The sequence below is a fragment of the Gambusia affinis genome, linkage group LG05 (genome assembly GCF_019740435.1).
Source record: "Gambusia affinis linkage group LG05, SWU_Gaff_1.0, whole genome shotgun sequence".
Taxonomy (NCBI): domain Eukaryota; kingdom Metazoa; phylum Chordata; class Actinopteri; order Cyprinodontiformes; family Poeciliidae; genus Gambusia; species Gambusia affinis.
In genome coordinates this window covers 11487510-11509263 of record NC_057872.1, presented here as the reverse complement: position 1 = coordinate 11509263, position 21754 = coordinate 11487510, and the positions used below count along the sequence as shown (strand labels likewise).

General features: G+C 37.9%; 1 long non-coding RNA gene across 3 annotated transcripts in view; it reads left to right on the top strand.

The window, feature by feature from the left end:
- Nucleotides 1-21754, top strand: part of LOC122831315 — a 122960-nt gene that overhangs the window by 57548 nt on the left and 43658 nt on the right. For all 3 annotated transcript variants that reach the window (XR_006370671.1, XR_006370672.1, XR_006370670.1), the window contains one exon: nucleotides 5689-5825. This is a non-coding gene — a long non-coding RNA (uncharacterized LOC122831315). The remainder of the gene's footprint in view (nucleotides 1-5688; nucleotides 5826-21754) is intronic.

Genomic DNA, 21754 nt, shown 5'->3' with positions numbered 1-21754 from the left:
TCCTTGCAGCCATTCTCATGAAAGGTTGATATGGGTTAGGAGTTTGGAAATGCTACGCCCAAGTGTTTTAACAGTTTTCCACCACATGTTATCAGCTGAGCCATGAATGTGGGAAAGCCCCGCAGGCAGAATGACATCATGCCCTGTTTAAAGCTGGATATATTTTAAAACACTGAGGGTGTAACTGGGAGGGTGGTAGGAAACAGGAGAAATTGCTGAAAACAACAGAAACTAGTGAAGACAAACAAAAATAAGGACACTCCCTTCGTTTTGTTACTCTGTGCTCTGGTTTTCATATACCATAATTAGGGAATTATATTGCAATCTTAGCAATTTATTAAATGAAAATAAGACAGAGGGCTTTTATAATAAGTATTATCAGATGGGGATATTCAGAGCTCCAAAAGTTGTACAAAACAATAGCTGCTTAAGGCTGATAGCGTCTTACTGCAAAATTCTTGAATGAATGAAAGTGAATAAAGTTCTGCTGTCAGTGCGATTTTCTTGACATTTGCATACCTGAGCTTTCTGTATGCTTCCATTGTTATTGTGGTGGTTTCTCAATGATGAAGAGATCCAAGCCATACAGGTTTGAAGGCCTTTTAATCATCAACCATATCTTTAGCTCTTTCCACAGATTATCTGGACAGACTGGGCCACTTCAAAACATCATTATTTCCAGTGAAGTTTTATAATGTTGGGCTTAACTAATGGGCTTAATAGTCATTTAAAGGACTTGAACAGAGCACACTTATCCACTGATATGTGACTGTGGCCTTTGTTTTAACTAATGTAACTCTTAGAGGATCTGCAGAAAGAAGACATTCTTTGTTTAAAATGTGGTTAGATTGGTAAATTCAGAATTTTCACTCTATACAAAAAAATATTCTAGTAGTTTAAAAAAAAAAAAAGTACATAATAATGCAATCACAACAGACTTTTAGGCCCGCTCTAGGTTTTCAAACATAAGGCTCCAGGTTGGGCAACGTAATAATGATGACCAACCACTATATAAACTTGGCTTTTTGATAGCAGTTAACCTGTCAAGATTGTGTCAGAGACCTTTGCTAGACTTGTTATAAAATACAGCTAACAAGGGCACACGCTGTGTTAAAATGTGTCCCAAGAGCTTCTTAATGGACCATCTCTGTGATAGTTTGAAAGACAGAGGATGCTTTCTTATGACTTTAATATCCTTATTCTAATGCTCTCTGAGTGCTACCTTCTAGATACAAGGGACATCAGAGATAAGTGAATAATTAGGCACATCTGGTATAGAAAACGCCATAACTGAAAATGTTTCTTGCAATGTTAGAACATCAAAGCGACGTTCTATATTTCCCCATGCTGTTTCTTTTGAGACATGTGAATGGAACTAGAATAAGACTAGGTCTTTTTTTTTTTCTGCAATGTAGTGTTGACAGTCATCTGATGAAGATAAATTGTAGGGGAACACTTACAAAAGTAGCAAAGATGTATACACTATTTGTGCAGTAGCCTTTTGGGTATTTTGTACTAAAGCAAATGGTGACGGAGGGACACAAGCAGCTAATGACATCGAAGTTAAATGGTTCTTTGCATTGTTTTCTCTTTGTATAGCACTTTTCTAGTTTTACTGACCAGTGATAGCTCTTTACAGTAGAGTCACACTCACAAAGATGTGCAGATTCATATACCAGTTGGTAGTCAACCTGGGCTTAAATGCCTTACTGAGGGGAACACAACGGAGGAAACTGTAATCGAGCTAAGAACTTTCTCTGCTCAATAAATCCAGACTGAATTACTCGACACTTATTCCAGACTCTAACATACAGTGCATGATTTGTGAAACTGTTATTTATTATAAAAATATCAACATGCCCAACTATGCCAACTGTGAGCGAATTTAATCTCATTTTCTGTAAGTCAATTCAAATCTACTAGGAGACGCATAACGAGCGGCTAATGTTATTAAACAGGAAAAGAAAAAAATCTTTATGGGAGAATACCATCACTGTAGTCAACACTATGACCAATGCCCTGACTGGAACTGCCATGACTACCACTGACATCATCATTGTCTCCCTGAGCTCATTAGAGCAGATTGAAATGTCAAAGATTTACACACCTGCAGAGATGAGATTATTCTTTCTTTTCTTTTCATACAACTGACAGAAGTGGGGAGCAGAAAAGTGTAAATGGCGTGATCTGGTGGCATCGTTTGGAGAATTTTTAGTAGCTTTCCCATGTTCAAAATCTGTTGACATCATTCACACGCTGGAGAACAATAACTGTCAGGCCAAAACCGCAGACGTAAAATTGACATGTGCCGAGACAGGAGAAAGCATATGACAGGGATGGAAATCGTTGGCTCGTCGACGGGAGTCATCAGCTGTTTGGCGGTCTGGAAATGAACAAGGGGGGGATTTTATTTTAGCAGCGTGTCAGAGACATGGGAGACATGGTCTGTGAGCTGCGACGCTAAGGGTTCAAACGTTCTTCATGAAATACTGTCACAGATCTCTGTGTGATGTTCTGAGAGCAAATCACTTAATATGTTCCTGGAGCAACACTTGTTTCACCCTTTAGGGGAAATTACATAATTCTTACCCTGTTGCAGTTTAGTGTATGGAGTAACTAAATATGGCTTTAGCTAGCATGCACCCCAAATTAAAATGTGACAAATGGCAGGTCCAAAACTGTTGGAAATGTTCAAATAGGTAATACCCTTTAGAAGTTCTTAAGATATAGACTTAAAATGTGTTTTCCAGCTTTGTAATGCAGGCAAGACTCAAAATGAATAATTCCACCTGAGTTAATACTATCACATATAGATGTGTGTAGAACATTTGAATTGGCATGTTGAAAATGACAGTGTGGTGGGAAATCATGATCACTGTGTTAAAAAAAATTATTTGTTAGATTCCTGAGGTTTTCTACAGACATTAGTTATATGTGTATCTGTTTATTTATACATTATGCCACTATGGAGAGCATCCTTCTAAAGCAGGGGTGTCAAACCCCAGTCCTCAAGGACCGCTGTCCTGCAGCTTTTAGATGTGCCTCTGCTGCACCACACCTGAATAGAATAATTAGGTCATTAAGGCTCTGGAGAACTGATCTACACGAGGAGGTAATTAAGCCATTTCATTCCAGTGTTTTGTACCTGTGCCACATCTAAAAACTGTGGCCCTTGAGGACTGGAGTTTGACACCTGTGTTCTAAAGCCAATGACATATTAATGCACACACAGAACATGGCAAAGTGGTGAGGATTTTACAGATAACTGAGCAAGATGGCATCCGCTTGTATGAATCTGTTCACACATGTTGTATTGTCCTCATTTGACTTACTGCAACTGGCTGTTCATTTCTGTCACATTCGTTGAATTATGTTTGTTCAATGTTGCATAGTGTGCTTGACATGCATCTGATTCTTTCCAGGAATTAGTGAGGTCATGGATAGCTTTTGGATTCTTTTTAAGCCATCAAACCACCCACACTGTGAAACATAGTTTAACGGAGAGCCTCTTTTCTTATTGCCTTGGGAAGATAGTCAAAGTTATTTGGATACTTTCACTACAATTCTGACTATTTCTGGGCCATCTTACATGACAGCATTTGACTAATCAGGCTAGTTCAGGGGAATTCAATTCCAGCAGGGCTGGTGACCAAAACTGTGTATCTCTGTTTCAATGCACCTGAGTGTGCAAGCATTTATTTTATTTTTTACTGATTATCAAGTATGTAACAAATTGACATTCCAATTTAAAATCCTGTAATGCAACAATGTTGAAGACTATCATCACCAATTGGCCAGTGCAGCAGCTGGTGACTATGGATTAAATTCAGAGCAGAAGAGAGGCTAAAATCACTCTATAGGATTTTAAATTCAACATGTAAGAAAGCTGCCATCACTTCACTGTAATAAAACCTTGACAAAGTAGTAAAAAAAAACCATATAAGCAAATCTATTTACATTTTCACATTTATCATCGAAAGGTGGAAGAAAGAAAATTTAATTTCTCTCATCGATAACGTCAGTAATTATTCGAAAGTCTGTGAAGTCTTTCCTTGTATGAATTTTACCAGCCTGAAACACTGACACAGCATGAATCATTCAGAATCAGTGCAGGGACTACAACATAAGAGTCATTGGATGCCAAATACCAGCAGTATACAGCCCATGCTGCGACTGAGTCAGCCCTTGAAAGGGTGATGGGATCCCAGCATGAGTAATGAAAATTTGATGCCTCACGTGTTCCCTATATGCAGTACTCTTTAGATGGCTCCCCTGGCACAGTGTTTGGTCTGTGATTCATCTGAGTCATGCTAATGCCTATGAAAAAGACCCTGCATTGTCCGTTCTATAGTGGGTGAATCAATGTGCTTACTGAATCATCAGGCAAACAAAGCATGTGGATCATTATTTTACAAAGTTAGACACCAAGATGGAGGGATGTGTGAGCTCACGCTAAAATAATTCATTATTGCACTGTTTCCTGCAAAGGCAATAATAAAAGGTGAGAGATCAGTCTGATGGCATCAAGCTGAAAATCTGTCTCTTCTCTGCATTATAATCATCACATAATCATACTCTGAGACAGATTGAAATCAAACCATGAATAATTCTTGAGGGACAGCATTACTTGGACAAAAATGAAAGGTAAATTAATCACTATATTATTTTCAGTGGATAATTACTAGCCTGGTAAAAACTAACTCCTTGTACAACACTTTGTACAGAGGGTCTGGGCTCTTGACTACTGAGAAACAATTGCTTCCTGGAGGCATGGACTGTGTTGAGATTTTATATTTTATCCAACCGTAGCATTCAAAGCTGTGAAGCTTACCAGAAATTGCTTGGGTTGTAAACAAGCATCCTTCACTGCGAAGACAGAAGTGCAGAGCCCAACTATGATTTATACTACATAGTAATCCTAATATTTGGGGTTTATTGAAAGCAATTTTTTTTGTCCTGCTGCCAAGCCCACAACTTGAGGGACTTCCATTTGCTACACATTGACCACATGGGAGAACTTCAACATGGCTCTGAGAGACTACTACCAAGTAATTCACTTGGTGAGAAATATGCCCAAATTGGACACAGTTGTCCCACTGAGAAAAAACAAAAAAATATTTGTTTTTATATATGCTATAGAACAGCAGTTCTCAACGCCCAATCCCCTGCATGTTCTAAGTTTCCCAGCTACTCACCTGACTTATACAAATGGGTGATAAACAAGCTTCTGCTGAGACAGTGGACCCTAGGAACCAGGGTTGAAAATCAGTGCTATAGAGTTGTTCTTAGTTTGAGATCAGAAAGCATCTGAACATCTGTCCTAACAAACACAAATTAAACTAGATGAGCAAGACAATTTATTTTTCTGTCTCTCTGTAGCATATTTTCAATGCTTGAAAGAGTCTAATCACCGCCTAGCATCCACTACAACGGATTTATACAGACACGCCGATAAACCTTGTCTTGTGCCCTGTGGAAAGTCAACCCTTCCTTGTTTACCCAGTTGCCATAAAAACACAATCAGCCACCAGTCAACAATGAATGACTCCAAACAAACTGGATTATTGCTCTAATTAAGCTGTAATAAGCGATTATTAAATGGCCACAGGCCTCGTTAGGTGGTTCATTAAGCCATTTTATCTTTTTACTCCTTCATTAAGTCTCCTTTCTTCTCTCCTTTCTTCTCAGGGAGCGTGGGAGTACTGAGGTCTGGGAGATCACGACCCTAATTCTTTCCAAGACAGACGGTTTAATTAACACTGTAGGAATCCTCTCCAACTCCAGACCTCTGCAAAAGGAATTTACTCAGGAATTACACCACACAGGTAAGGCATTACTCTCTAATGTGCGTTTTTAGTAGCAATATACACTAATTACCTCCGTAGGTTAAAGCAACTGTGTTTCCTGGTCTCATGTGGTAATTAGTTGTTAAAGTGAAGTATGAAAAAAACATCAGAATGTTTTTAATAGGTTGCCTATTATTTAGCAGCAATTATTAAGGTAAGGTCTGATAATCAATGTTGATGCCGTTTAATGAGAACATGTTTTTATGGATGAGAACTGGAGACAGTGAAATATTTCAAGAGGATGAGCACTGATTAACACTAGAAGTGATAACACCCTTCATTTAATCAAACTGCCAAGAGACGGGATCGCTAACTGTTGCTAGGCGCCCTTTGCAAACTGCTCTGACTTTAACAGTTCTGAAATGGTACCAGCAACATTGTGTGGGTTGTTTGCACTTTGAGACTGGAAATAGGGACCTAGTAATGTTATGAACCTGCTTCTCACAGTCAAAAGGGAGGGAATGAAACATTTTTGCAGAGATGGAGAAGCTTTGCAGATGCATGAAGCTAAAATTAATACTCGTTTGTTTTCATCCCAATATTTATGGATCTGTATGAACATCACTGAAAATAGACTTAATAAACTTTAATTATTCTTTGCAATAAAAAATTCTGACAGTTATTTTTTTTTTTAAGTGGGGGAAAAAATAACTTTATGCCAAAAAGTAAAAAAATAAAAAAAATCATGTTTTTTTTTTTAACATCTGTATGTTTTTAGAGTCGGTTGTGTATAGGGGATTTCCTACTTTGGTTGGAAGATTCAGAAAGGAACTTATCATACATGAGCTGCCTCAGAGGTTCTCGTGCTAGTAAACAACACCTGACAGTCTATTTGCTGTTGGTGATTCAGCAGTATAGCATGCTGTACCCCTGGGGATCTTGCTAGACAGCTGTCCTAGCTTCCTTTTGAGAGGGTTGTTTGTCCTCAATGAGAGCAAATAGTTTGGTTCCTTAATTTTGAAAATTTGAAAATGGGTTTAAAAGTCCACAGACTTGTAAAATGAACAATACTTTTGTATAAAAATATCAAAGTATATAAAATTATGATTTGGTTTGAACTGGGTTAAAGAGATAACATAAAGCCCAGTAAAATACATATTAATTATGGTATTTTGATCTGCTAAGGATGCTGTTAAAAAATGCTAAAATCAAAGCAGAGTCCATGTAAACCTATTATGTCCCTTTGTGAAGTTGGAATATGGATAAGAAAGAAGTTGCATATAAAGCAAATGTCCTACTCAGTTTTATGAAACACTTTCTATATATTGTGACTTGTAATAAATGTTTCATTTCTGTCTTTTTTTTATTTGTACCCATGCCCTGTCTTTGGTATTTGACCAATACTATGGGAAGAAAATGGTTTCCTACAGGTGCAAGGGCATATTTGCCTTACTTAAAGGATATTTTAGAATGGTATGTTAATTGTGTAGTTGACTTGATGAAATCCAGACTGCATCCATAATTAAAGTATGCACCCCAGATTGATGTACTAAAGGTACATCACATTTCTAAGACCTTTAACCGTTGTGGACTCACAACCCAAGAGCAGCAAAGGAAAGGTAGACTCAAGACCAGCTGCAACAGCCCAAGGCAGTCAAGTGTGCTGCACAGGGATAGGCTGTCAGCCAAGCAAAGAAGCAGCAGCTCGCAGGCCAAAAGAGACACAGGGTGAGTTGCTGGGCGCTGACCCTGCTGCACCCCCATCTCCATGTCAAACCTGGGACCCTCACCAACTCCCGGCAGCAAAACAGTCCAACAGTGGAGATCCCCATAGAGCCTGCAATGTGGTGGGCAGGCACCAGCTCACCACTGGAACTTGGCAGGGAGGATGCATAACCACCCTACCTGGTCAACTTGCCCCTGGGGGGGGGGGTCAAGATGGCTGGGCGTCCACCAGAACCCTGTGCAGCTCCTGAGCCCACCACTCTGGAAATGGGCCGAGCATCCACATAAAAGGTGACTGTCCCCTGCTACTTCTCAAATGCTGTTGTTAGCGATTCCCATAACCCTAGCTAACACTGAACTAGCATAAGAACTGAGCCCTTTGCGCCCAGCTCCTCCATCCCAGAGTGTTTGCATGTATTGTCCAAAACTAAGTTTGGTTTGGGTATTATTAACTATAAATGTATGCTGAACACAATTATTAACAAAAAGTTACTTAAGTAAATTAAACTAGTTACTGTCCACCTCTGTAGACACCATGTGAAGACCATGACCGCAAAGAGTGAGTGCAAAAGTATAGCTATGAAAAATACACTTGTTCTGAAAATGAAAGGTTTATTTATTTATTTATTTATTTTTTAAGTAAGTCATTAAAACACAGAATGACATTAGATTTCTGTATCAAGTGTTGCTTTTGAAAGTCACTCAAAACATCTCTCAATGTGGCTTGTGTGTATAATATAGAGGAACTGGCATGGGGTTACAGTGCGTATTTGTGTGCACATGATCATGTTTTTGTTTTGTTTATATTGTGGTTGTCTGGATCTGGCTGGGGTGACAGATGTTCATTGCAGCAACAAGCACAGCCCCGGTGTTCAAATTAGATCACTTGTGTGAGTATTTTTGTGTGTAGGTAGTATGTTCATGCATGCGCAAGTCAGACAAGATGTCAGTCACCTGGTATTGTTTTACTTTGGTTTAGGTTTGCATATTTAAAGGATGAAGGAAAGCTTTGGTAGACATAGGCCAACATTTTCTTCCATCTTGTCTTTATTTTTTGATGGAGCTCCAGAGCTGCTCCAGTCTGTCTCTGTCCACCTTGTTGCCTGCCTTCTCATGCTGAAATAAAATAAATTCCTCTGCTGACACATACATGCAGAATACACCTACTCAACATCATGAATACATTCATATATACACCACAAGCTGTTGATGCTGTCTGAGGATGCAGATAAACACGCAACCCACACATAGGCAGACAAACAAGGAAGTGCTGGTTTGGACGTTATGCAAAATCATAAACTCCGGCAAAAAAAACCAAAACAAAAAAAACATGAGAAACACACACACACACACACACACACACACACACCCATACTTAGATGTCAAGTGATTAGTTACACAATTATAACCATGAGTTCCATTGAAAAGCAGAAGTTCCAGCTGTTTATACATTTAAAAGGAGAGAAATGAAACTTGTGAAACTACTGCTTTATATGTTGAGATCTTTACATTTTGTTGCCTTTTATGAGAAAATGCCAAAAGACTTCAATGATATAACACCGTCAAAATGTTATACAGTAATCCCTCGTTTATCGCGGGGGTTACGTTCCGAAAACGACCCGCGATAACTGAAATCCGCGAAATAGAAAACTTTTTTTTTTTACAATTAGCAACTATTACATGTACTGTATACAAATACAGTGACTCACGTGTAGGCCGTTTCACTGCTCTTCAGACTCCTGCATACTGACTGCGCTCTGCAGTGTTCTCTTCTTCGAAATTACAAGATAATTTGGCCAACTTAATGTTAATTTGCCAAGCTGTTTTATGTACGTACACGTAACTGCACGAGACGACAAAATGATAGCACAATTCGTAGCATGTTTTGATACAAGAAGCGGGAGTGAGTTTTTAGCGAATCAGAATGCACAGCACAATGCACCAAAAAAAAAAAAAAAAAAAAGCATTATGAAAATCCGCGATAAGTGAACCGCGAAGTGGCGAGGGATCACTGTACATATTAAAATGTTTTATTACATTACTTTAAATAGTGCACAGTTTTAAAGATACTCACTCCAATCTGAACTGAAAATGTGAAGGAGACCTTTGGACTTGTATTGAACTCACAAGATCTTGTCTGTGAAGCAGGCTAACAGTTAGTTAAGTTTTCGAAATGACTGTAATTGTGGGCTGCAGTCTACTCCATGAACAAAATCAAAGCCAAGCAATTACAAGAGCTTGGTCACCAGCCCCCAGGGGTTTGAACCTTTGACTAGGAGACATGCATACACACTTACATATTATGTTGGCGTTCACCCACACATTTCCTGTGCGTTTCATGTAAGACAACCACTCTTCCTTCTCCTCAGTTTTGGAGAGGAAGTGTGGGCCTAATGACTTTTCCTATGCGTCACAAACACTGCAAGTGGGAGGCAAACAGTCGGGGTGCACATGTGTGCATGTGAGACCTTTGGCATTTATGCACGTTTGTAAAAAAATAAAACAACCTGACATGTTCTGCAAAGTGTTGTGATCCAGTTTGTCAGAGGCTCTTGGAACATTTATGCGTCTGTTTGTGATAAAGCTTCTCATGATATTTGTTGAAGTTTTGCAAAGAAGGCTCTGCATGTGTAGATGTGTTTGCAGGAAATTTGCACAGAGTTGTGAGTACTGCAGGTATGTGTTAACTGTCTGTCTTTGTAAGTGCTTCTCACTTGGTTCTTGTTAACAGAGCTTGCCACAGAGATTTCTCATTTTTTTTTCTTTTTTATTCATGAAATACTCAAAACCTCAGTGTAATTTCTAATCAATATTTTATCTCTCTCTCTCTTGAGAGAGAGAGAGAGAATTCAGGTGAATCAAGTGGAAATTGTAGTTGCTCCATTATTTTTAAGCTTATAGGCCAAATGTCAATATGAAAAGTTTGTGTTTTTTTAATATTAAAGCTGTAGTTGATAGTACTAATGTAAATAAATATAATATATAATGTATAATACCTTTATTTTGATGATACACGTCTAACTCTTATGTTTTATTTGAGGATACTGACAACTCTAATAAATTATTTGGGGAGAGTAGATTCCTTCTAGTAGATTTTGTCTTTGCTGTTCATTTAGTGGTAGCATCTTGGGGGTTCTTCAATTGGTGCGTGCAACTGAAAAAAGACTGAAGGCAAAATAACAGTGCATACAGTGTCTGCAGGAAATGTAGATGGAGTTAGATGCCATACAGATTCATACATTTTGATGATGTGACAAAGCAGCTAGTGGCACAAAATAACAACTCTTGTCCACAACAGCTTTTTGCTTTCCGTTTTGTTTGGGGCCAAAAATGTCAATGGTTAAACTCGGCTGCCCCTCTATCCTTAGTTCACTGGAAACCTCCTTTAAGAAGCCGATCAAATATTCCTCCTTGCTTGTAAAACACATATAGCTCAAAATTCTCAAGGTGTTGAGTAAATAGTTAAGCCTGCAGCAGATGGGAATATGCAAAGCTTATTATGCTGGTTAAGGAAGAACAACAAAGTAATACCAGATGCAGTCCATCTGAATTCATCAAACTAGATGTATTCTAGTTTGATGTATTCCTGCTTGTGTTTTCTGTAATTCTGTTGTTGCAATTGTTTTATTTTTTCCCCTCCCCTCCAGGGGGTCTTTTTTGGGCTCTAGTGTCCCTTATATAAAAGTAGGCTGACAGGAAAGGGGGAAGAATAGGGATGAAGACATGCGGCAGATGTCGCCGGGTCGGGGAATCGAACCTGCGACGGCCGCATCGAGGACTCAAGGCCTCCAAATGATGGTCGCGCTGTCCCCTACACCATCACAGCACGCCCTGTTGTTGCTATTTTAACAAGATAAGTACAGAACAATACAGCACATGTTATAATGGTTTATGCCCTTTCATGTCAGAAATAAGGCAGCACAGCTAGTTGCTGTAACCTTGGAAACTTCATGTGAGGCTACAGTAAACTGTTTTCCTCTAACCAAGTACCCATTCAAACAACCAAGGTAAGCTCTTTGCTGTGAAAATGGGAATTCTAAGGCGCATATATATATATATATATATATATATATATATATATATATATATATATATATATATATATATTTGTCTTGTGGAGCTAAGGTCTTTGCTGAGCCATTCTCTGAAATCATCACTTCTCTTCTTTTACCATTGCTCTCTTGTGCAAACACTATGAAGTATACTTCATCATAGGCTTTTCACCAGACACTCACCTTTCCCTCATCTGTTTTCTCTCACAATCATGCTTCCTCCTCTTTATTTTATCCTCCCCTCATCTGTTTGTCTGTTGCACTCATTCACATTTCAGTCTATATATATAGAACCATGAACTCTGACCATTTTTCAAATTTGTATGTTTCATTTTATTGATTGCCATCATTAATACCTATAATAAAGTATTTATTATTATTATTATTATTATTATTATTATTATTATTATTATTATTATTTTATTTTATTTTTTTGCAATTTCTCTAAAGTGAAGTTGGGGTAGGTTCGCTTGCATCCATTGAACTTGTGAGTTTGAGGAAAGTTCCTGCTTGAATTTCTTTGCAGGATGTCAGAAAACCTTCCCAGAGCTGTTTTGATATGAACTGCATTCCACCCTCAGATCTTCTGCTTGAGGAAACTCCAAACGTTCTCAATAGGGTTGAGGTCAGAGGTCAGAGGAGGATGGTGACCACACCATGAGTTTCTCCCCTTTCATGCCCATAGCAGCCAATGACACAGTGGTATTCCTTGCAGCATGAGATGGTGCATTGTCATGCATGAAGATGATTTTGCCACGGAAGGTACAGCTCTTCTTTTTGAACCATGACAGAAAGTGATCAGTCAGAAAGTCCATATATTTGCTGAGGTCATTTTCACACCTTCAGGGACTCTGAAAGGGCCGACCAATGATTCTCTTCCCATGATTTCAGTCCAAAAAATGACTCCACCTCCTCCTTGCTGACGTCACAGCTGTGTTAGGAGGTGGTGATCATCCACCACCAATCCACTACTGCGTCCATCTGGACCATCCGGCCTTACACAGCAGTCATCAGTGAACAAGTCTGTTTAAAAATTAATCTCCATGTACGGCTGGGCCAACTGCGACCATTTCTGCTTTTGAGCTCGAGTGAGAATGGTAGGTTCAAGCACCTCAAGCCTCCGGAGGATCCTCCACCTTGAGGTTCCAGAGGCACCAGCAGCTTCAAATAACTGTTTGCTGCTTTGTAAGGGCATTATAATAGCTGCTCTCTTAATCCGACAGATTTGTCTAACAGAAACCCATTTTTGTTCTGAATCAGCCACAAATCTGTTCACAGTACAATAAACACTTCAGTTTTTGTTAAATATCTAATGTTATCATATCTTGTCATATGGCACTACACTATCTGATGATTTTCGTCAGCAGAGAGATCCTTTCTCTTTTCCATATTGCTTGAAACCTGTGGCCCGCTTAATAATGTGGAACATCCTTCTTAAGTGGATTTCCTTTAATTGAACTCACCAGACAAACTAATCAAACCAGTTCTCTGAAATTAATTATATTGATTCAAAAAGCCCTGACACACAATACCATCTATAAATTTAATAGCACAACAGAAAAAAAATCCAATCTGCATAATAATTTGAAACAGGGTTTATTGCCGTTTGATAATTACCAAACAGAGAGCTTCATATGAAAAAAAACAAATACAGAAATTATAAATGATACATAAAAGAGGAATATTTTATTTGAACAAATATTATGTACAATAAAGGGAGTGGGATTTGTATATAGATTTTTTTCAATGATTACTTGGCTGCAGTGACGTGCGGTGAGGTTCATAGCTGGTGAGGCACTGACGTTATCAGAATCAGATTTGCAAATAGATGCATAGATTGACAGCAGTTTACAGGTTATGTTTCACTTCTGCATCCTTACACATACAAACTGTAGCTCACAAAACACACATTTCCTTAAAAAACAAAACAAAATAAATGTTCCCGACGAAAGTCGGGATAAGCGAGAGGAAAAAAATCACTATCTCTATTATAATCTATCGCTGCACTTGACTTGCTTCCCGAATCGTTTAGCCTAGCTCGCTGTCACTTATTCGGCAGTTGAGGAGTGAACAAGACGAACGTCTGGGATCTTGAGCGCCCCCTGCCATGAGGCAAGAGAACTGCCTGGCTCACCTCGAACCTGTTCTCTGCCGTTTATAATCGCTCATTACACGAAACACGTTACACAAACACAGTTGGTGACAAAAAGCACTGTACATTATATACATAAGCTAAATTATTGGAAATAAGTTCACATATTAAATATGTTTAAACCATTTTATTGACGCCGTACAGCAACATGCTCTCTCCGCTTAGCAGCCAGCGCAGAGCCAGGGGTTGCGCAATCCAAGGTGAGGCAGAGCTCGCTGCTGCCTCACCGGCATCGCTTCCAAGCATTTGAATGGGAAAATAAGAAAATTCAGCGATTTTGAACAAATAAAAATCGAAATTGGTGAAGCTACATGAAAAATAAATATTTTTTAGTACAAACCACCGGATGAATATAACAATTTAAATTACTTTATGATTATATATTTTCTTTCTTTCCATGATGGCTGGTGAGGCACTGCCTCACCTGCCTCCCCTGACCGCACGTCACTGCTTGGCTGGTTGTTTTAGCTCTTCAGTCTTGCCTTTTAGCTTCACATCAGCAGCAGAGGTTGCTGTTGCCTTCGAGCTGAGTTCAGCTGAGGTCAGACAGATAGTCTTTATAGCGCTGAGGATATACAGAGGGATCATATTTAACAATTTTCTAATATTCTTATTTCACGTATACTTCTTATTCTTTCTTCTTTACTCCTTAAGTTTTTACACATGTGCATAGGAAAAAAAAAATCCAGTTTTCTTATATATGTAACTTGTAAACAGTAATCTATGTGGGCATAAATGACAGTAATTGAATGTTGGTTTAATATAGCATTTAAGTGGGACACAAATTTGCTGCTAGTATGATCAGTCTATGTCTTTGATTCTGTGAGATCACTGTAATTTTTTTTTAATTTCTCATAAATTAGATCTAAGTGAACTTCCAGTCAGACAAATAACAGGATTATAGGTTGGGCTGGAGAAGGGGGCAAAGGTACGTTGAAGCAAAAACACTGAATTATAAGGCAGGAAGTTGAAATTTTCCCAGACTTTCTTTCTTTTTCTTTTTTTTTGGTGTCTGATCCAACAATTTAGCAGCTTCCTCTGAGGGGCTAAAAATACAATAGAGCCATTGTGAAATGCGTAGTTTCCCCAGCTTGATTTAGAAAAAGACAAGGCGCTGCGTAGTTAGTCCGAGTCTTTGCTCCCATCTGTTTGTAATGTCACATGGCTACAAAATAATAAAAGCCTGCTACAACACAAATGCATCAGAAAGTAAGTTTCCAGATTTCAAGTTTGTTAAAGGCTTTTTTTGTTTTTTTGTCCATGTTAAAAAAAAAAAATCTTGTTTTTGGCCACTCTGTGAATAAGTTCTATACAAAAGTAAGTTATGTGCAGAATTGAACCATTGACAAAATATGGAACAATGTGGGCATTTCTTTAAAGAATTTCTTTATTTGACATTAAAACATGTCACATAAAGCCAGAAGTTCTTAAAATGACATTTTATCATTTTGATTTTAAATAAAAGCTCTGCTCTCAATCCTATCAAAAATTTTACGGGTAAAACTGAACAGGCATGTGAGCAAGGCAGCCTACAAACATGACTCAGTTTACGCCGGTTCTGTCAGGAGGAATTGGGCCAAAATTCCAATCATTGTGAGAAGCTTCTGGAAAGGTATCAAAAAGAGTTGACCTCAGTCATATAGTTTATGGAACCAAATACTAATACAGTGTATTTAAACTTTTGACTCTGAAGAAAGTAATTAAAATTGCCTTAAAAATGTCTGTCATTATTCTGGCATTTAGCAAATGGGGGAAAAAAAGGTAGTTCTAATTGATCTAAAATGAGAAACGTTTATTCTGATTTCATGTTGGTGTGAAAAGAAAGGCATACATGTCTTTCTATGTAGTGTATGTAATCTTCTGGCCTCAAATGTAGGTGTGAGTGTTACTCCCTTCATCACAATGCATACTTACCATTTGAAACAATGTACATCTAAATCGATAGACTTCTTTGTAGGCATGACATAAGAATCATTGTGACATTTGCACATCATTTTGAAATGCCCGTCTTTTCACCAACAAATTAGGAACATTGTGACTGAGTAGACAGGGAGAGCTGGGATTTACTTTCATTTTCTTTCTTCCTTTTTTTTTTTTTTTTTTTTTTTTTTTTGCAAAGCATCCCAAGTGGACTCAAACAGCATGATGGATGAAAGGTTGGTGGCCCAATTTTTATTAGTGCACATGAGCATGCTTGTGCTCAATTTCTTCAGATGCTGATGTTAACACTTTTAGATATGTCTGTGTAATGATCTTACATTAAATGTTTTTGGGGGTTTTTATGTGTTATTTTGGTAAAGTTCAGTTAAAGAGACTTAATCAAAATGAGCTGTGTGCAGTGTGTATCCATTAAACTTTGGATTTAATTAAAGTTACTTATTAAAGCTCTATTCATCCATACACCAATCCACCCACCCACCTATCATCGTTCCATCCGTCTGTCTGTATATCACCAGATAGATTTTTTTTTTTTAATATGAACTTAACTTGATGACCAATTACATGTCCATTATTCTCCTCTAAAATCAGAAACAGTCACATGAGACTTTATCCTGCTTTCATTACTTTAGTTTACAAAAAAAACCCCAAAAAAAAACAGACAAAAAAAAAAAAGAAAAACACAAACCTTTATAATGTTTAACAATTCCCCAAAAGGTTGATCAGGGCCAGACTAAGCATTTGTTTTGCATATTTTTCAGATTATGGTAATCTAAAAGTGCAATGTGCACCTTGTGTGTCCGGTGGGATAAAGCTGTTTTTTCATTAGCAACTGTTTTGCAAGGGCAAATCGTCCCACACACATTCAGAGCCTGAGCATGAAATGAAATTACTTGTTAAGATGGATGCTTTTTGTAGTGCAGCTGACACATCGTATCAAAGAATATGAATGATCTTGCAAATGTAATATCAGTCTTGCTTTCAGTGTTCACCTTCTGTCTGTGCCATACCCGTCTCCCATTAATTATACCGACTGTCTTATGGTGCTTTGTTAAATTTTTAAACACATAAAATTGACTTATTTTTCATGATTTCTTGACATCTGCTTAAGATCAGAACACCGGTAAATTGAGATAATAGATATTAATATAAACTTGGGAAAAATAAAAAAATCATTTCTCTTTAATGAGTAAAAGTATGAAATGTTGTTACCTAGACAGCAACACATTAGTGAGACAAAGCACTGTTAACTCCAGCTTACCCTTCATCATCAATGCAGGCAAAGGACACGCTTGTCTGTCTTCATTGACTAGCTTGCATGCATTTCTTTGTGTATTTGGGGGGTTTCCATTCATCCATATCCTTTTATTTAGCTTCAGGCCTCTCTTTGTTTGTCTCAAAGTTTGACTGAACATGCATCCTTCATTTCATCAGAAAGTATGATTCTTTCTTTTCTTTTTTTACTGTATGTGTGTGTCCATGGGTGAAATGACCACCAGGTTTCCTGCTGTGAGGACCACATGCTCGATTCCATCCTTCTCTGGGTCTTTTCCTCAAGTGCTCCTCTTTACCCCACATGGCTGCTCTACCTTGACAAGGCATGTTGTCCTGTCTGTCTGGCCTGCCATCTCATTTTGTGGTGAATGGTCAGTTTATTTATGCTTTTCCATACTTGGTTTATGGGAATATATTAGCGCTCCTGCAACCGAGACTTAGATTTTATGGCAAGAAAATATTATATGAAAACAACTTAACTTGAAATATTTAATATATCAATCTGGAGGTAAGCGTCTTTAATGGCCTTCTATGGCCAGTTGTTCTTGGTAAATAGTTAAGTGGATTTTCTACAAAAACATAGCAGAAATCAACAAATCTGTGTACATACAAATAAATCCAGAGGTGTACAGACCATTGTGCATCCCGGATCATCATACACTTTAAATGCCAAACATCTTATTTGACACACTCCCTTTAAAGACTCAAATAGATGTAAACAAACCCTGTATGACAGATTTTCTTTGTACAACTAAGCATAATTTCTACAGGAAGAACTTACAATTGAACTCATGAAAAACCAATACAATTGGACGAGTAGTAATGTTTAATCTGCAAAATATACATATATTTTTTTTAGATTCTTTGACTATTATTTTGTTGCAAAAATACCTCAAAAAGAAGGATTATTTTAAGGTCAGATATAAGTGGGGGGAAAAGAACTGAAGAGAAAAACTTTTGTGAATTTCGAATGGCACACATGGAGCCAAAATGACTGATGTGGAATGTTGGCCTGGATTTATTTAAACTAAAAACTCTTGAAAACTCCTATATTTCATAATATTCTTTAGAGCTAAGGGGAAGTGCAAGAGTCTTTTAATACCCTTATTTGACTGAAGACATGTTGTAATTGTTGTATGTGAGTGTGTAGAGTTGGGACAGATAGACTGAATCTGCACTCACATTAAAGGCTGTGTTATCATGACATCCCAGTTATGCTTGTAAAAATACGAATAAGTTTACACATTAGCCTGAACTGTCCCTAGCAAACAACATGGAATTTTCTAATATGTCTTGAACCAAGAGAAACCAAGAGACTGACATCCACAAGTCTGAACAGGACTTTAATGTAATTTTTAAGGCAAAACACAGTGTCATCCACAAAATGAGGAAAATATTGATCAGTGGATAACCTTTTCATAATTGGACAGACTACCAAATTTATTCTAGGAGCTCATCACTGACTCATCCAGAAGATCACAAAAGAACATTAAATCTGCTCTCCATCAGATTTCCTGAGGAAGAATATCTACATATCAATCACATTTGGAATATGCAGCAAATAAATGTTGAAGCTGCCTAGTAAGACTTCAGGCATAAATACAGTGGAGATCATCTTTAGCATGTCCTGTAAATGGACTTTAGTAGTATTGGTGCCATAGAAATAAACTTGCCTTGCTCATGCTAAAGGATGATACAATCAATTATTAGATTTAGATGTCTATTATCATCATTATTATTTTTTACATCAAAACAATTTGGATTAGAGAACTTTGTTTCTCTTAGTTATAATCAGTTGAGGAGTAATTTTGTATTTACTGGTGTTATCTTTGTTTTTACCGTTGCACTATACTATGAAATAACTAGGATTGTAACTGGATTTTTTTTTCTTGTTGTACCATCTATCCTCTTTTTTTTTTTTTTGAAAGATTTACAATTTCTTTGTAATATCTCATCTTCCACTTCTTCCTTTTCTTATCACTTTATCCTGACAAAGTGGTCACGAACCCCTTAAACATGACATCAAGATAAAGTCCACCCAGAACAACCGAAATAAGATCTTACACCTCTCAGGCTTGTCGTAAAAAATCACTTGTGTGCTCTCTAAACTTTCCTCCAGACTCTCTTGAAAGGGCAGACACTAAAACTCCCCAGCTGTCTGCTTTCTTCTTAGACAACCAAGCCAGCTGTCTGCCCTCCACGTTTGACCTTATTTTGATGAACACCATTGTGTGTTTATTTATGTTCCTATATGCGTGTGTGTAAGTGCTTGCAAATAATGTATATATATATATATATATACACACACACACACACATAGGGGTGTTCGTGTGCATGTGTGTGTCAGTGGGCTTTATTGCAACCTTTGGCCTTTTGATTACGACAGGCTAAATCTATTGGCCATGCGTCTCTCTTGCTCTCGTCTCCCTATTTTTTCGCCGCCGTTTCCTGACCGATAGCCTGTCAGCAGGAAGAGCACTCACACTTTATTTGTGCACACCGAGGGGTCAATGTCTGAGTGCCACTGAGGAAGGCGGGGAAGGGAAGCGTGTTTGTGTGTGTTTTTGGAAAAGGAGGCCATAAAGGACAACACTGTCCAGACGTTTCAAAAATAACAACGCATATAGCTGTACTTATAAGTATGCATGACTGTGTCGCTGGGAAGACTATCTGCTAATTATTTAGTCAGGCTTTGACCTTTAACCTTCTCCTCTAACCTCCTGTATCCTGCTGAACTGGAGAGATAGACATGCATTCATACATATGCACATCCACATAGGCTCCCTACGCCCCCGTATACACACACACACAGACCCCCAGGGGTCTGGGGCTGTGAGTTTTTGTGAGTTTCTTTAACTTTAGCAGTTCAGAGGAGGAAAACATGAGCAGACTTTCAAGGAATGTTTTTAGAAATGATCAAAAATATTTCAGCTAGAACACCAGTTCAGCTTGAGAGGCAAAAATTCTGATTTATTACAGCCTATATTCCAATACATACTCCCCACGTACCTGACCTACTTCTATATTTGACAGCTGTTAAAACAGAAAGGGGAAAAAAAGCATGTAAACACAAAGAATGTCGAATATGCATGACTATATTGGTCTTGATAACGACTGACAACAAAACTACTCGCTACTTTCTTAATTCAGTATGATTGCTTATTCTTGCATGAAAACAAAGAATTTGTGGAGTGAGCAGTCCACAGATTTTGCCACCTGGGTGAAACATCTGCATCTCCTCCAGAAGTGGTGCTCTTCAGGGCTTTTCTGATTAATGCCATCCCAAGGCAAAGTCTGTTTGTTCCGATAGAAAGCCATCTCTTAATAGGCCTGCAGTTTTTCCACATGATTTATTTGAAAAGAGTTCAGCAAAGATTTTGTGACCTACCGCTGCTTGGAACGTCCCCATAACAATTTTCCTGATCTACTAGGCATGATTCCAGGTCTCCATGATGTTTTTTTTTTTTTTCCATTCATGTTCCTCTGACAACATCTAGGCCTGTCACAGAACAGTTGTAATTACACTAAAATCAAATTTAACAGCATATAACACCGTTTAATAATAAAGTGACTTTTGAATGTATTTAGCTGCTCTAAATTCTATGTAGGAGAATCTGAGTGAGGGAGCCGAACAAAAATGCACACAGCGGCAAAAATCCACAGAAGGACTGAAAAACCATATGCCTTTTTGTCACTTCATGACAATGTCCTACTTTGTGTTGGTCCATGAAATCACAATAAAATACAAAGTCGGAAATAAAGAACTATAGTTTTGTAGGTGTAGAATGGTATTGAATATTCCATGTGCTTGTTACTTGTAAAATATGTTGTTGTGAAAAAGGTTATTATATTTTGTTATTTGTAACACCTCATCTACTGTTGATTCTCTCAAATTGTATTGGATTGTAAGATTATTGGTCTTATGTTATCATTCTCATGTTAACTATTGTTGGAAAAAAAAAGATCAAAATAAAATGCACAGGAAAAAAAAATGTTTTCAGGCACAGTGGACTTTGTTTTACCAGTCTATCCACGATGCAAGCAATAAACCTCACTCAGCAAAACCCCCAATGCAGCAGTACAGAAAATGAAATAAAAACAATACAAATAGTGAAGTGGAACTCAGTGAAATAACTTGAAAGCACAAGCTGAGTTATGGACAGCTTTGAGTTTAGCCAGAGGGTGGAAACTTTCCTTTTAACTGCTTGGCCTGGGTGACTAGGTACTTGTGTGTGATATTTGTTTTGGCAGGACTGGGGCTGGTGCAAGAACACGATGGGCTTATGTGGAAGTTAACAGATGTTGGTGTATATAAGCCAAACAGCCCCTATGCTCACTTAGAGGGTGAACTTAGATTTTCCCTATATTCAAGTTTAAGGGAACAGATATGTTCAAAGAAATCATGTGTCAAGGGTTTCTTCTTTCCTAAGTAAGATTGTTGGGTTTCTTTCTTTAGTCTGCTTTGTCCAATCTGTGTTGAAGTCTGAAGAAATGGTGGCTGTACAAGAATGTGAGACCTAAAATTTAAGGCTAGCAAGAAAAGTAAGATTTTTTTGCACAATTATCAGAAGAAAGAATACTTTGTTTTTTTCCCAAACCCAAATTCAAATTTATATTTGTGTTGGTATTTCAAAACTTCAACTTACTTCAAAACCACTAAAATTAAATAAAACTGCCCAATCAACCAAGCCTGGTTTTGTAAAAAAACAATTTCCACATTTTTAGGAATCCCACTTTCAATCAGACATGTGAAGAAGGAAAGAGTATGGCCTAACTGCAAAGCTACCAAGACTATGCAGGGAATTGGACAAGCAAGGCAAGGAAAG